We start from the raw sequence: 16,470 nt of genomic DNA, 5'->3' as shown, positions 1-16,470 counted from the left end.
TCCATTGTATCCTGAAGATTGTTTAATATTATAAATATGACATTTATTTTAGAAAGTACGAAGGCAGCAGGAAAATTGCATTTAAAATTGGGGAAGAAGATTCTATAATTTGGTGAAAAAGTCAATGACATCATCCATAAAACGAAAAGCTTGAGGATGACTGATAGATTTAAGAAAATATAGTGATATTACTTTAATTCATATTGATTGCTGTGATAATTTTGTTTGATTAACAGTTTATACATATGATATATCAAGACTTATGTTATTCTAGTTTAATCAACATCTTATAACTGTGAATTTGTTTACTTATTATTATAAATTGTTTCTATGTGGATGATTTGATTAATAAACTAACTTATTTATAAGCTTTTATGTGCTTGTGTTTTTATGTTATTTTTCTGTGTATGTAAACAACTGAGAGGGAACAAAATCAAGGTAAAAAAACTTGAGTCGTTTCCCCAGCAGCCATCATCACGAATTTATCGAGCTTCTAAAAAAATATGAGCACACATTTTACTAACTACTTTTTAAATATGAATCTTTACAAAAAAAATTATTGGTGGATGAAACTGGTTTTTTTTTCTCTCTATTTACTGTAAGTTATATTTTCAAGTATCTTTTTATAACCATTAATTCATCTGTTTAATGATTGTTTTAATGAAAAAAAAATCTAAATCAGGAATATACTACCGTTGTTGTATTTGGCTAAATCTTTCGGATTTGTGGGTCCTCAATGCTGTTCAACTTTGTACTTTATTTGACCTTTTGAATCTTTTTATTTTAGTTTTAAATTGATGACCAGTGCTAAAATCATTTTGTATTTAACGCTGTCTGTTCTGCTGTAAGACATGTGTTTGTGTGTTATAACTTAATTTTTTTGTAATATTTCTTAAAAACCTACTGTTTGTTTGTGATCTAGTTAACAAATGAAGATATTTAACTTCATTTGTAGAATAATTCATGTGATTCCGTTAGAAAATGAGTACCTTCGCTGTTGAAAAAGGAGCCATACACCTGCAAACAACTGTAACCACCTTTTTTAAAACCGAATCCAGGTAGGAAATGGCACTGAAATAAAGTTGTAATTTACCATGGAATACGACTTTAAAATATACAAGTATGATGTATATTTATTATAAAAAAGACAGTTATTTTTTTAGATAAGTATGAAAAGGATAAAAAGTTGTTGTACAAAATTCAAACCAGAATTAAATAAGAAAATGTCCGTTTTCCCTAAAATTTTATGACAGGTCGTTCGTTTGTTTTGTGAAATTATATTACAATCACTTATTTTTCCACTAAAAGGAGGAAAAGTCAAAAAGGATACCAAGGGAACACAAACATTTAAAGAAATACTAAACACACCGCGATAAAAAAGAAGACGAAAACGACAAACAGCACTCTACAAAAACTTCACAGAACAAAACGAAAGAACAACAGTTACAAACTCATCATATTCGTGAATTACCTCAGGTGATAGAGTATCTGTTCAAACATTTATAGACCATATTTTGTAATAAGTCAGTAAAATAACATGAAATTTTATTTTATTCTGATATATCGATCTGACTTGCACACACAAAGTAATTTAGGACATTTCAATAGTAAGTAGATGAGATGAACAAAATATCAAATTAATGTTTTGTTTTAATTTAAATTTGTATTGGGAAGACATTGGTGAGTGCCTCTAAATACATTTAGGAATATATCAATAGATTCATCATCGTCGTCAAGGTCACATTGATTGATTATCAGTATCGTTTAAGTTCATATCTATGAATGCAACACCTCTAAAAACAAAATAAAAAAAAATCAGTTCCCTTTTTCTGAACGTGCATAGTTAACTAAAGGTGCAAGTGCAATAGAATATGTAACATGTAACTTCAAAACTTATATAGCACATGTTGAAATAAACTAGTCCTCCTATATTACTACCCGATTTAACACCGGACTTTACTATATATAAGCATACAACGGAGGAGACTAGTGGAGCAGGAACTGCTAACCCTTCCAGAGCACATAACTTCATGTGTTAGGTTTGGTTAGATTAGTTACTTTTTATTTTAGTTTTTTTTCTTGTGAACTGTTTTGTAAACTGTAAGAAACATTTTGTTTCTAATTGTGATGTTTTTTCTGTCTTTTTTTCCATTTTTTTTGCATTTTGCATTTTGCATTTTGCATTTTGATCAATTTTTCGGTTAGGCTGTTCGATCGTACTAGTAGACGTTAATTATAAATTATTAGGAAATCTTTATCTAACAGTCACCGATAATAGTTGCATAGTTTAATCTCATTCTGCATCTACTTATTTTTACATATTTTTTTTTTAAGTATTCAAGATGTTCCTTATATTGTAAACACCATATTGAAACGTCAATCGTCTGAATTTAACTAACTAATGAAAATGTTTGTTAGAACTGATAGTACGTATGACTATTAAAACAATTCTTTGATTGTTTCTCTACAATTTATTAACAGCTTTTACAGATTCGGGACGATTTAAAGCTAGGCATGTTAGATAAAAGCATGTCTATAATTGATGGAGTTTACATATATTGCCCTTCAAATATTTTTTGGTTATTTTTGTCATTCGGTTGCTGTTATATTGATTTGTTAACAACATATCCGGTTTTTTTCAGATTAAGTCTTCAAAAAGAAAAATGTAAAATTCTTAAAAATGTGTACTGAAAATTTAAATAAAAATCAAAAATATGTCTTACTTGAATGCGGGCTTTCCAGTGGCGTCTTGTCCAAATATTGGCACAGAAAATGTAACCAACCAAATATTACTAAACCCACAATCAAAATAAGGTTGACTCCAATATCCATCTTCTTTTTGTGCAAAAAACATCACGATATTCTCATCTTGAATGTCCGTGCTGCCATTCCTATTTTATAAAGATTATGAATACGAAAATTATACGGCTCAATTTAACGACTATGAAACAGTTATAGTTACCGGTATCAAAGTTACATGGGTTTTAGATACATTCGTTCAATGTGAAATGTCAAAAAGACATGAAATAATAAATTTAATTAGAGAATGTGGTATAGATGATAATCTAGATTTGGGATCGTTGCAGAGCTTGTAATATTGTAAAGAAATTGTTTGGTTGTTTTACATCTTAAAGTCTTTTGTTTCGTTTATTTGCTTTATCATTGACCTAATCCTGCATTTTCCTTTATTCGTTGTGACTGCAGTTGTACAGAAGATAAAAGTTACACTACATGTATAATGCAAACTTTCAAGATATGATGCAAAACCCTGTTGTTTCTGATTTTTTTTTATTTCATTTGCAGAATAATTGTAGCAAATTGTTACAAAGTAATATTGAAAAGTTTACAAATAATCCAAATGATAAAAAAATGTTTAAAACAATGGTTTGGCGCAAATTCACATCTGTATAAAAGTTATTTACTAACCTCTGGTGTGTTTCCGTTAGAATTGACGATGCATTATCCCACTTTCTTGACTTTAAGTTGTAATACCACTCTGAATCAACTGATGTTTGATACACAAAAGAAAGCGATAAATCGTAAAGGCGAATGACTCCATGTTTAAAATAAGCATAAGGTGCAAAAGCTTTGTATCTTGAAAATACATCTGGCTCAAACGCAAGACCAGAACTGAAAACTTGTGGTGATCTTGTCATAACAACATTTCTTGCTAAATTAAAGAATGTTAAATCTGGAATAGACTCCAATATTCCTTTGTTCTGATAAATTATTGTCGAAATATAATTAGCATTATAAATAGCTAAGTTTGCATATCCATTCCACAGAGTGAAATCTAGAGTTAAGTAAAGATTAGACGCAGAGCACATTTCTGTATGAGTATTTCCAATGATATTGAGAGCATTGATTGCATCTAACTTACCACCTTTTGCGAAAAGCATAAGTCCATGCATCAGAATGAGACATATAAAGATAAACACCGAAACTCTACATGGTGTGTTCATCATCGACTGCATAGTCTTTCCTGAAAGAAAGGTAAAATAGGTTATCTGGAAAAGAAACTGTTTTCAATACACAATTTTTTTTATAACAACAAAGATAAGACAGATTTGTTTTTGTAATAATAAGGTAATGAAATGAATGACGCTATATGAACACTATTTTTTACATGCTTACAGAACTAAAGAAATACTTGCTGGTATTAAAAAGCGATTAAAACTACTTTTGCTGATCCACAACTTTATGAATACTTGACTGGTAGAAGACACCAAAGCAAACGTGCAATCGATAAAAGTAAAAACAACAACAAAGTCAGTGTAAAAGTAAGAGAACAAACAAGTTATTGTAAAATTAAAAGACCAGTCAAGTCAGTCTTAAAGTAACAGAACAAAAGACTTCAATGTAAAAATAACATAGCAAACAAGTCAATAAAAATGTAACAGAATACATAAGTCAATTAACGTGTAACAGAACAGTCAAACCAGTGTAAAAATAACAGAACAGCCAGGTACTAAGTCAGTGTAAAAATAAAACAACAAAAGTCAAGTCAGTGTTAAGAAATCAAACAGAGTAATGAAATCAGTGTCAAAGTTACAGAACAATCAATCCATTGACTAAGAAAAATTAAAAACGGTTAAGTAAGTGTAAAACGAAGAAGGAACAAAACATCACTAGGTCAAGGTGAACGTAACATAATAGTCTAGTCAGTGTTAAAGTAAAATAACTCAAGTCAGTGTTAATGTAACTGAAAGGTCAGGTCATTTATAAAACAAAACCAGAATATGGTCAGGTCAGTGTAAAAGTGACATTAAATGTGGGTGACATGTTTCCATGTATTTCTTTAATTTTGCTAAAAGAGAAATTGACAAGTTTATAAATATCTTTACAGCAAAACACTCTTATCAAATCAGAATGTGTATACACATTTGTACAGCAAAACACTCATATCAAATCAGAATGTGTATAAACATTTGTTCAGCAAAACACTCAAATGAAATCACAATGTGTATAAACTTTTGTACAGCAAAACACTCAAATCAAATCAGAATGTGTATAAACATTTGTACAGAAAAACACTCAAATTAAATCAGAATGTGCATAAACATTTGTACAGCAAAACACTCAAATCAAATAAGAATATGTATAAACATTTGTACAGCAAAACACTCGTATCAAATCAGAATGTGTATAAACATTTGTTCAGCAAAACACTAAAATCAAATCAGAATGTGTATAAACTTTTGTACAGCAAAACACTCAAATCAAATCAGAATATGTATAAACCTTTGTACAGCAAAACACTCAAATCAAATCAGAATGTGCATAAACATTTGTACAGCAAAACACTCAAATCAAATCAGAATGTGTATAAATATTTGTCCAGCAAAACACTCAAATCAAATCAGAATGTGTATAAACATTTGTACAGCAACACACTCAAATCAAATCAGAATGTGTATACACATTTGTACAGCAAAACACTCAAATCAAATCAGAAAATGTATAAACATTTGTACGGCAAAACACTCAAATCAAATCAGAATGTGTATAAATATTTGTACAGCAAAAGACTCTAATCAAATCAGAATGTGTATAAACATTTGTACAGCAAAACACTCAAATCAAATCAGAATGTGCAGGTCAGTGTAAAAGTGACATTTGTTTCAAGTCATTGTAAAAGAAACAGAACAGTCAGATATTTAAAACACACAGAACAGTCAAGACTGTGAAAGTCAATGGACGGTCAATTCATAAACAAAAATCTAAGAACGGTAAATTCAGTGTAAAAGTAATATAACATTCAAGTAACTGCAGTCAGATCTTAAAACACTTGAAAAGTCATGTCAATGTAAAAGTAACTGAACAGTCAGGTCATTTTAAAAGAATAAAAAAAGTTCAGTCACTGCAAAAGTAACAGAACAGTCAGATAATTAACAAAAATATCAGTCTAGTCAATTGCAATTTGAAATTGCAAAACAGCCAGATCATTTAAAACGACAGAACAGCTAAAGCCAGTGTAAAGGTTACAGAGCAGTCAATGAAGTGTTCAATGGAAACAAACCAGTCATGTCAGTGTAAAAGTGTATACGTTACAGAGCAGTCAAAAAAATGTTCAATGAAACAAGACTAGTAATGTCAGGGTAAAAGTCACAGAACTGTCAAGCCAGTGTTAAAGTAACAGAAAAGTCAATATAAAGAGAAGATGTGGTATGCTTGCTTATGAGATAAATCTTTACAAGAGACCAAAATGACACAGAATCAAACAACTATAGGTCACAGTACAGCAAAGTCCGTATTACAGAAACAGAACAGTCAAGTGATATTAAAAAATACAAAATATTAAAGTAAATAGTAAAATGAAGAAAGAACAAAAAAGCAAAGGAAACGTAACAGAATAGTCTAGTCACCGTAAAAATAACAGAACAGTCAGTTCATTTACAAAAATCCAAGAACGATAAATTTATAGTAAAAGTAACATATCAGTCAAGTCACTGATATCAGATCTTAAACAAAAACCCCGAACTGTCATGTCAGTGTAAACGTTACAGAAAAGAACAGAACAGTTAGATCACTGTAAAAGTAACAGACCAATTACATCTTTTAAAATCGAAGGAACAGTCAAGTAAGTGTAAAAGTTATAGAGCAGCCAAGGAAGTGTACCATGAAAACAAACCAGTCAACCCAGTGAAAAAGTAACAGAACAGTCAAGCTAGTTAGTGTTAAACTAACGGAACAGTCAAGTCCGTATTATAGATACGATAATTAAGTCAGTGTAAAACAAATTGGCAACAAAATCACCAATTTACCAAATAACAGTAAAATGTAAAAATGAGTTTCTACTTAAACAGTAAGCGATCTTAGCCGAAACAAACAGACTTTTTTCAATAAACCATCATATCATTATATTTGCTATTAAGGAAATTTAATAAATATTTATACAGCAAAGAAGTCAAATCAAATCATTATTATATCCTTTTATATAATTATGTATGTTGCTTTAGGTATTTTGCTTTATATAGTTATTATAAGTGATAGAAATAAAGGATTCGTTGTGTAAATCGTCGTGATAGTAATAGTTTGATTTTTGTTTTAGATACAAACAATCAACAATACTGACCTTGCTGACATTAAAGATAATAATGAATCCTTATCGCCGACCTTATCGACACCCTTACTTTTTATATTAACCTTTCTGTGAACCAACCTCTATTTAATATTTCTATATCATTGACCCCAAAGATCTCTTACCTCTATTTGCCCTTATTTTTATATCTTTGGCTTCTACAATACAGTCCTTGCTTTGTAATTCAGTACCTGTATCTACAGCCGAATATATTTATTGGACTATTATATTCCACACAGTTATCAAATAATCTTTTTTGTTCACAATATTAATAAATGACCTGAACTAAAAGAACAATTTTCTATCATAAACGAAAAGGCAACCATTATATGGAAATTATTTAATAATTACCGTGTTGAATGACATTTTAAAAAATACACTGTGTCAAGACTAAACCGGCAAAAAATGTTTTAACTTGTAAAATGTCTATTTTCAGTTTGCTGATGGACCTCAAAAAGACAGCTTTAAAGAGACAATCAAGTCAACAGAAGTCTTTTGTTGTACTTTATGCTCCTACTCATAGACGAACGCTTAATGAATAAAATCATGTCCTGTTGTATAACAGATTTCATTTGACAAATCAAAAATCAAATATGACTGTACTGACTGTAATGATTAAAATAGAGCATATATGAACTTGAATTTCTGACTACAGGAACATAAATCTCCATTTCTAAAAAATATTATCACAATCTCCCATACCAATCTACCTTCCTATCTCAGTTTACCTCCATTGCATGTTTTTTTAATAGCTTATGTATTGTATTAAATCAAATTAATTATCGATGGATTACAACCAAATCATTGTTCTAAAGCAATTAAGTTTACGTTTTTAATTTGTATTCAGTAATTTAGTAAACTGTAATGATATATTGTAGACAGATATAGATCTAGAGTACACAGTTGCAGTACGTCTGTTTGATTGTCTTGGACCAACGCTATGGAGACTTATGTGAATATATTCACCACTTCCCTTTGTGGGTGACATGTTTCCCTTTTTCTTGGGGGGTTAATGATAGATTCAAATTTTCCTTGGGGGGGAAGATGACAGATTTTGCTTTTCCTTTAGGGGACGATGACATGTTTCCCTTTTCCGTGAGGGGACGAGGGCATATTCAACTTTTCCTTGAGGCGACGACATTGTTCACAGATACTGTCAATTTAGACACAATGCGGATAAACTTATCGATCTAATCAATTCATTAATTCAAAAAGTTGCAAATTTAACACTGCAACTAGGTCTTTGAGTATTGCCTTTATCGGCATTAATACTGATTTTGTTATCAGTAAATTAGAATTAAACTATGAATACATCACAATTTATTCGTGTTGCTTATTCTTTAGTTTTTTTATGTTATGTCATTGGTGCTATTGTTTACCTGCTTGTCTTTTCATTTTTAGCCAAGGCGTTGTCAGTTTATTTTCGATTTATAAGTTTGACTGTCCCTCTGGTATGTTTTGACCCACTTTTATTGTTATACACATTTGTACTTTTTTGTTCTTCAATCTGTCGATAGCTATATGTTGGCATTGCACAAGGTCATATTTTCCATAACTGTTGATGATGTCTTTCTTCTAAATCAATTAAAAATTGTGCTTGGTTTTGAACTAGCTTTCAATAAAATATCGATCAGTCAAAAAGTGTTCGACTCAAAGGGAAGTTCAAAACGGAAAGTTCTTCAGAAAATGTCAAAGTCAAACGCTCAAACTTATCACACGAATAAAAATCAATTGTTATATTATTAGTACTGACTTAGTACAGGCATTTCCTTATGTAAAAAAAATTAAAACAAATGTGGATAGAACCTACATTTTAGATAGTTAAACCTCTCACTTGTATGAATTTCGTATATAATTGAATTTCCATTATATTGACAACAATGTGTTAGGACGAAAAACGAGACATAGTACATAAATTTGTCTATAGACAAAGAACAGATGCAAAAATGAAAGAATAACAAAAAAAAATACAATAGAACTAAAACACAATTGTGTAAAAACAGAGTCACAACAAAAGTATTCCCAACAAAAATAGAGTCTTAACGTATTAAGAGTATCTAGTTAATAAGAAGAGGATGATAAATTTTTAGAGAAGTAATGAATTCAATTGGAAAAAAACAACCCGTTGTCAAATTCATCGGACAATTTCAGGGCAGATAAATATTGACTTGATAAACAATTTAACCCCTTGTCAGATGTGCTCTAAATGCTTTGATTTCAAAGTTAAAAGCCAAAATCTACATTTACATTTAACCCTATGTTCTATTTTCAGCCATGGCGGCTATCTTGGTTGGTTGGTAGGGTCACCTGACACATTTTTAAAACTAGATACTTCAATGATGATTGTGGTCAAGTTTGGTTAAATTTGGCTAGGTAGTTTCAGAGGAGAAGATTTTTGTAAAAGTTAAAGACGACGACGACGATGGACGCCAAGTAATGAGAAAAGCTCACTTGCCCCTTTGGGCCAGATGAGCTAAAAAATCAAATTCCAAATAAAATAAACATTAAAAATATTAATGCACCTGTTGGCATTTCAACATAGTCTCTTCATGATCAGTAATGCTCGATGGCAAAATACTAACAATTTATAATTACTCAAAATTTGCAGTACTGATGAAACCTATAAGGACAGAGAATGTAGCCTAATTTACCTTTGATAACTATTAAAAGATAACGTTTTGCAGTTTTATATGTACTAGTCCTTGAGAACCTGAATAAAAATCTTTACATTTTTTTACAGATGAGTTTATAAGTTTATTTTGACTTCTATCATTGCGATGGATTTCCTCAACATAGATACTATGCTTTAATATGTGTTCGCAAGGCGCGCGTTTCGTCCATGAAAGATTCTTATATGGTACTTAAATAAAAAGACGGAACAGGTCATATAAAGTATGAAGTTGAAAAGCAGTGAGGATCCACAAAACCTAAAGATTTAGCCAAATACAACATAGGTAGTACATTCCTGACAGATAAATTTATGATTATAAAAAAATACCTGAAGATATAAATTACAGTTCTCGGTATATGGATGCTCCATCCGTACTATCAGATTCTATGTTCAGTGAACTGGGGTAAAAACTCTAACTTGGCATTAAAATTAGAAAGATCATGTCATAGGGAACATGTGTACTAAGTTTCAAGTTGTACGGACTTCAACTTCATCAAAAACGACCTTGACCAAAACCTGAAACCAGAAACGGGACAGACGAACGATTGAACGGACGAACGAATGGTCGCACAACCAGAAAACATATTGGCCCTCTGTTATCGTAGGTGGGGCATACAAAAACAAATTCAATCCACAAATATTTTTTTTGGTAGAGATTCATAGTTGAAAAGTAGTTAGTAAAATGTGTGCTCATATTTCTTTGGTAGCTCGATAAATTCATGAAGATGCCTGCTGGGGGAACGACTCATGTTTATACCTTATTAATTTTGTAACCTTTCGGTTGTTTATATACACAGAAAAATAACATAAATACACAAGCACATAAAATCTTATATATATGTTAATAGTTTATTAATCAAATTATCCAAACAGGCACACTTCATAATAATACGTAAAACATTTAAACACCTAATCACAGTTAGAATATGTTGATTAAACTAGAACACCAACAGTCTTCACATATCATATAGCATGTTAATCTATTGTAATTAAAATTTATAATATCTAATAAAATTTGTCCTGATATATAAAGTCCTTATATTTGTATACAGTAACATTCGTTTATAGTGGAAATTGTTTTAAAAGTTAAATAAGCTACAACTAAAAATTGCTTGCTAGTTCCTCTCTGTAATTAATATTAGATAACTCTGGATAATTTTCCAAGCAATCTATCATGAAGTGGAGATACATAATTCATCTTTTATTTATAGTCTTTTTAAAAAATGATGAACGGTTCTTTAAGCCTCGGTCACACCTTAACGGATAGTTCCAACGGACGCCTAACGGATAATTTTTTTTTGTAATCCGTTCATGTCCGTTAGAAGTCCGTTCTTATCCGTTAGAAGTCCGTCCATATACGTTGTCTGTCCATCTCACGGATAAAACGGATGTTGAACGAATGTGAAACGGACTTCTACCGGATGTATAACGGATAAAACGGATGATGAACGGATCTGAAACTGATAAATATAAGAAAGAAGATTTGGTATGATTGCCAATGAGACAACTCTCCACAAGAGACCAACATGACACAGAAATTAACAATTATATATAGGTAATCGTACTGCATTTAACAATGACCAAAGCCCATAGCGCATAGTCATCTATAAAATACCCCGAACTAACAATGTAAAAACAGTTCAAACGAGAAAACTAACGGCCTCATTTATATAAAGAAAGTACACGAAAAACAAATATGTAACACATAAACAAACGACAACCACTAAATTACAGGTTCCTGACTTGATACAGGCACATACATACATAATGTGGCGGGGTTAAACATGTTAGCAGGGTCCCAACCCTCCCCTAACCTGTGACAGTGGTATTATAACAGTACATCATTAGAAAAAACTATAAAAATCAGCTGAAAATGTTTAACTCATCAGATGGACAAAAATAATACCAATTTAAAATTTCTCGTCAGAAATGCTGATTATTGGTACGTCAGATTTCTTAAGGTTTATCAATTTTTATTATTCATAATCGATCTTACAGTAAGGTCACGTCTTTACAAGCAAGCAGCTCTTTTTCAGGCTAGACACTGCCCTTTGGTGGCATTTTGAAGAAGAAATCAAAACCAGTTACACAAAAACATTTTGAATATTTATGCGATTTACATGTAATATCATCGTTGCCTTTAGTTATTCCGATCATCTTGTTCATCCGTTTTATCCGGTACGCTTCAGTGAGGTGTCCGTTTTATGTGGTACCCGTCCGTTGGATGTACATTCGACATCCGTTATGTCCGGTACTTTTCCTTTTCTCATACGTTGCATATCCGGTGTGTGTCCGTTATGCATTCGTTACTCGTCCGTTTTACTTGGTTAGTACTTCAACGGTCTCCCAACGGATAACAATGTTGTCAAAGGACGACTTTTACTTTAATCCGTTAGACGTCCGTTCGTGCTATCCGGTAAGGTGTGACCGAGGCCTTATATCGGTATGTAATCGTTTTAAATGTTTCAAATTCATGAAATTATATTCGTACATCAATGTTTTTGATACACCAGTCACAAGAACTGAAATATATTGAATTGATACATTTTGTAATTATTCAAAATTATATCAAAAACCTATACTTAGTTATAAAATAATAAACCTGTTAAAGGGAGACAATACTCGCATAATTTTTTTTCGAATCGCCACATAATACAAAGGAATGTAACTCCTGCATACAAATAGCACATCAATATAACTAATTAACTGTGCATTCGTGCTCCACCTTCAATGAAGATTCTAAATTATAAATATAACCAAAAGTTGTTAATCAATAGGATAGTGAAGACTAATAAAAGCTCACCCACTGTAAAAGTATTTCTTTGAATTTTTTTTAAAACTTCCTCAGAAAAATGCCACTTGACTTTCATAGCTGCTCATAATTAACGTTCTTACATAAATTGAATATTTTAATAAAGTAGTAAAAGGTTCTTTGCTTCTCAAAGTATAAGACGCAATAAAAATCGTATGCTTCCATTATCTTACATAAATACAGATTTAAATAAGTCCTGAACATTTAGACATTTGTTTGTTTATTTTAAAAGAACCGGTTTGTTACAAATCACATGTGTACAAGTACATGTAAAGATCCCACTAAATACCGATATCCCGATATTGTCAGGTATCGGATATAGATATTTAGTCAGATCTTAACATGTACTTGTGATTTGTTTAAAACCGGTATTTTCTTTTAATTATCTATCCCCCTCCATGATTCATTGATTGGGAACTTAACCAGAGTTATCTAATATTAATCACAGGGAGGGACTAGCAAGCATTTTTTAATTGTAGCTTATTTAACGTTAAAACAATAGGCTATTTGCCAATTCCCGTAATTAACCCTGTAATTAGAGATCCCTTCTTTTAGTTGTTTCCCTTATGAGTGACATACATTTTTATTAACAACGGAGAGCTAGCAGAAAGAGCAAATTTACCTGTGCGTAATGTGAGTAATCTTTAAGGTTTTCAAAATTTTTAATTACATTAATTTGTTGTTCAGCTTAATACTTTTGCCATTAGAAATTATTATTCATGAAAAATTAGTTATTCCGACGATATATCACCTTTAATACATCAGGTTTGCATTGACAAAAGCCATTTCTGTCCGGTATGGAACCAGTCTACGATTGGCAAAGGGAAGCTTTTTGTTTAAAAAGTGTAATAACAGAATCAAATCGTTAATTGGCAAATGGACTATTTCCCACTATAAACGAATGTTACTTTATACAAATATAAGGACGTTGTTAGCTAAATCTACACATTTTGTTAGATATTATGAATTTTTATAACAATAGATTAATACGCTAGCAAATATGCTATATCATATGTATAAACTGTTAATCAAACAAAATTATGACAGGAATCAATATTTTTACTTTAAGTTGGTATTTGCAAGACAGAAAGAATATTACAGTTATTATATTATTTTTCATATTTGGCTGTTATTAGATTTCAGCATAGAATATTGTCTTGCATTGAGTTTAACTATATTATTTACTATTTTTGCCATTAAGATCTAGACTTATGAAGTCATATTTCTATATTCAGATTCCAGTATGTGAAGTATAAGAGTACAGTAACTTTATAGAGGAGCACAACTCAGCCCCTGTATTACATACACGGTAAGCTGTGTTCTGTGTTTACATGTTTGTTTATTTACTTATTGTCTATTTGTACTATGTGTTTTAACTAATGTGTGTCTTGTCTGTGTTTGTAATGTGTTATTGTTTAGTTTACGAATATTTCAGAATAGAATAGTGTATAAGAAACGATTACTTTAGATAATGACCTATGACACAAGGTGTTATTGATATCTGTAGTATTGCAAATTGAAAAGTTACCGGAAATAGACTTTGGTATAGATGCTTATGATTTGTAGTAAAACATACTTTATTAATTATGGTATATTTCGAACTGAAGTTTACTACTTGGATAATTTATATTTCATTTTATTAAAATGGAGATAACAATTAGAACTATTGTTCTTCGAACGTATGTATTGTGACTTATTGTGTATTTTATATGTTACAGGGTGTTTATTTGAGATTGCTTATAATAAACCAATAGAACACAACTCTTATGTTGTACTGTTATACCACTGTCCCAGGTTAAGGGAGAGTTGGGAAAACGCTAACATGTTTAACCCCGCCACATTATTTATGTATGTGCCTTTCCCAAGTCAGGAGCCTGTAATTCAGTGGTTGTCGTTTGTTTGTGTGTTATATATTTGTTTTTCATTCATTTTGTACATAGAAAAGGCCGTTAGTTTTCTCGTTTGAATTGTTTTACATTGTCTTATCGGGGCCTTTTATAGGTGACTATGCGTTATTGGCTTTGCTCATTGTTGAAGGCCCTACGATGACATATAGTTGTTAATGTCTGTTTCATTTTGGTCTTTTGTGGATAGTTGTCTCATTGGCAATCATACCACATCTTCTTTTGTATATATCAAGTGTTATTTACGCCCAATTTGATGAGTCTACAATTGCTTTAAACTCTTAATTTGGTAGTATTTCATCGCAAGTCTATTTGAATTCATATATAAAGCATACGCTATAAATAGATCAAATTAAGGTAAACTGAGTTAGGAAGGTAGATTGGTATGGAAGATTGTGATTATATTTTTTTTTTAGAAATGAAGAATAATGTTCCTGTAATCAGAAAACCAAGTTCATCTGTTTTCTATTTTAATCATTACAGTCAGCTTATTATGTACCTTTAAATTTTTCAATTGAAATGTGTTATATAACAGGAGATTATTGTATTCATTAAGCGTTCATCTAGGAGAAGGGAGATGGAAGTGCTATATCATCAATATAATATTTCAATGGTATGAATAAAGCAAAACAAAAGACTTCTGTTGTCTAGACTGTCTCTTTAAAGCTGTCTTTTTATGGTCCATCAGTAAACTGAAAATAGACATTTTACAAGTTAAAACATTTTTTGCTGGCGTAGTCTTGACACAGTGTATTCGTGTAAATGTCATTCAACATGGTAACTATTTGATAATTTTCATATAATGGTTGCCAATTTCGTTTATGATAGAAAATTATTCTCTCAGTAAATGGCAAATATTAATATTGTGAACATTGGAGATTATTTGATTTCTGAGTTGGATATAGCTCAGTAAATATATTCGGCTGAAGCTACAGGTAAGGAATAGGAACACAAAAGTATATTGACAAATAGAGATAAGAGTTATTAAGATCAGAGGATAATGTTATAGAAATATTGAATAGAGATACGTTTATTGTAAGGTTAATATAAAAAGTAAGGGTGTCGATAAGGGTGGCGATAAGAATTCTATTTTTATCTTCAATGTAAGCAAGGTCAATATGGTTGATTGTTTGTATCTAAAACAAATATCAAACTATTACTGTCACGGCGATTTACACAATGAATCCTTTATTTCTATCACTCATAATAACTAAATACCTAAAGCAACATACACAATTATATAATAGGATAGAATAATGATTTTATTTAACTTCTTTGCTGTATAAATATTTATTAAATTTTCTTAATAGCAAATATAATGATATGATGCTTTATTGAAACAAGTCTGTTTGTTTTGGCTAAGGTCGCTTACTGTTTAAGTAGGAAATGAATATTACATTTTACTGTTATTTGGTAAATTGATGATTTTGTTGACAATTTGTTTTACACTGACTAATTATCTTTTCTGTAATATTCACTTGGCTCATCCGTTAGTTTAACACTAGCTTGACTTTTCTGTTACTTTTTCACTGTCTTGACTTGGGTATTTTTCAATGTACACTTCCTTGGCTGCTCTACAACTTATACATACTTGACTCTTCCTTTGTTTTTAAAAGATGTAATTGTTCTGTTACTTTTACAGTGATGTAACTGTTCTGTTCGTTTCAAATGACCTTACTTTTCTGTAACTTTTACACTGACATGACATTTCGGGTTTTTTGTTTAAGATCTGATTTCAGTGACTTGACTGATATGTTATTTTTACACTGAATTTATCGTTCTTGGATGTTTGTAAATGAACTGACTGTTCAGTGCCTTTACCACTGACGTGACAGTTCTGCGGTGACTAGACTATTCTGTTACGTTTCCTTTGCTTTTTTGTTCTTTCTTCATTTTACTATTTACTTTACTATTTGTATTTTTTAATATGACTTGACTGTTCTGTTTCTGTAATTCGGACTTTAATGTACGATGACCTATAGTTGTTAATTTGTCTGTTATT

General features: G+C 30.8%; 1 protein-coding gene and 1 long non-coding RNA gene across 2 annotated transcripts in view; both read right to left on the bottom strand.

Annotated features, from left to right (window-relative positions):
• LOC143085370 (uncharacterized) overlaps positions 1-16,470 on the bottom strand; it is a 117,321-nt gene that overhangs the window by 72,990 nt on the left and 27,861 nt on the right. The window lies entirely within an intron of this gene.
• LOC143043195 (uncharacterized) lies at positions 1,754-3,594 on the bottom strand. Its single transcript, XR_012968249.1, has 3 exons — positions 3,427-3,594; positions 2,724-2,891; positions 1,754-1,793 (listed from the first exon to the last, which is right to left on the bottom strand). It is a non-coding gene; the product is annotated as an uncharacterized LOC143043195 (long non-coding RNA).

Source organism: Mytilus galloprovincialis, chromosome 8, assembly GCF_965363235.1.
Source record: "Mytilus galloprovincialis chromosome 8, xbMytGall1.hap1.1, whole genome shotgun sequence".
Taxonomy (NCBI): domain Eukaryota; kingdom Metazoa; phylum Mollusca; class Bivalvia; order Mytilida; family Mytilidae; genus Mytilus; species Mytilus galloprovincialis.
The sequence above is the reverse complement of the archived record's forward strand: the minus strand, read 5'-3'. Positions and strand labels throughout refer to the sequence as shown.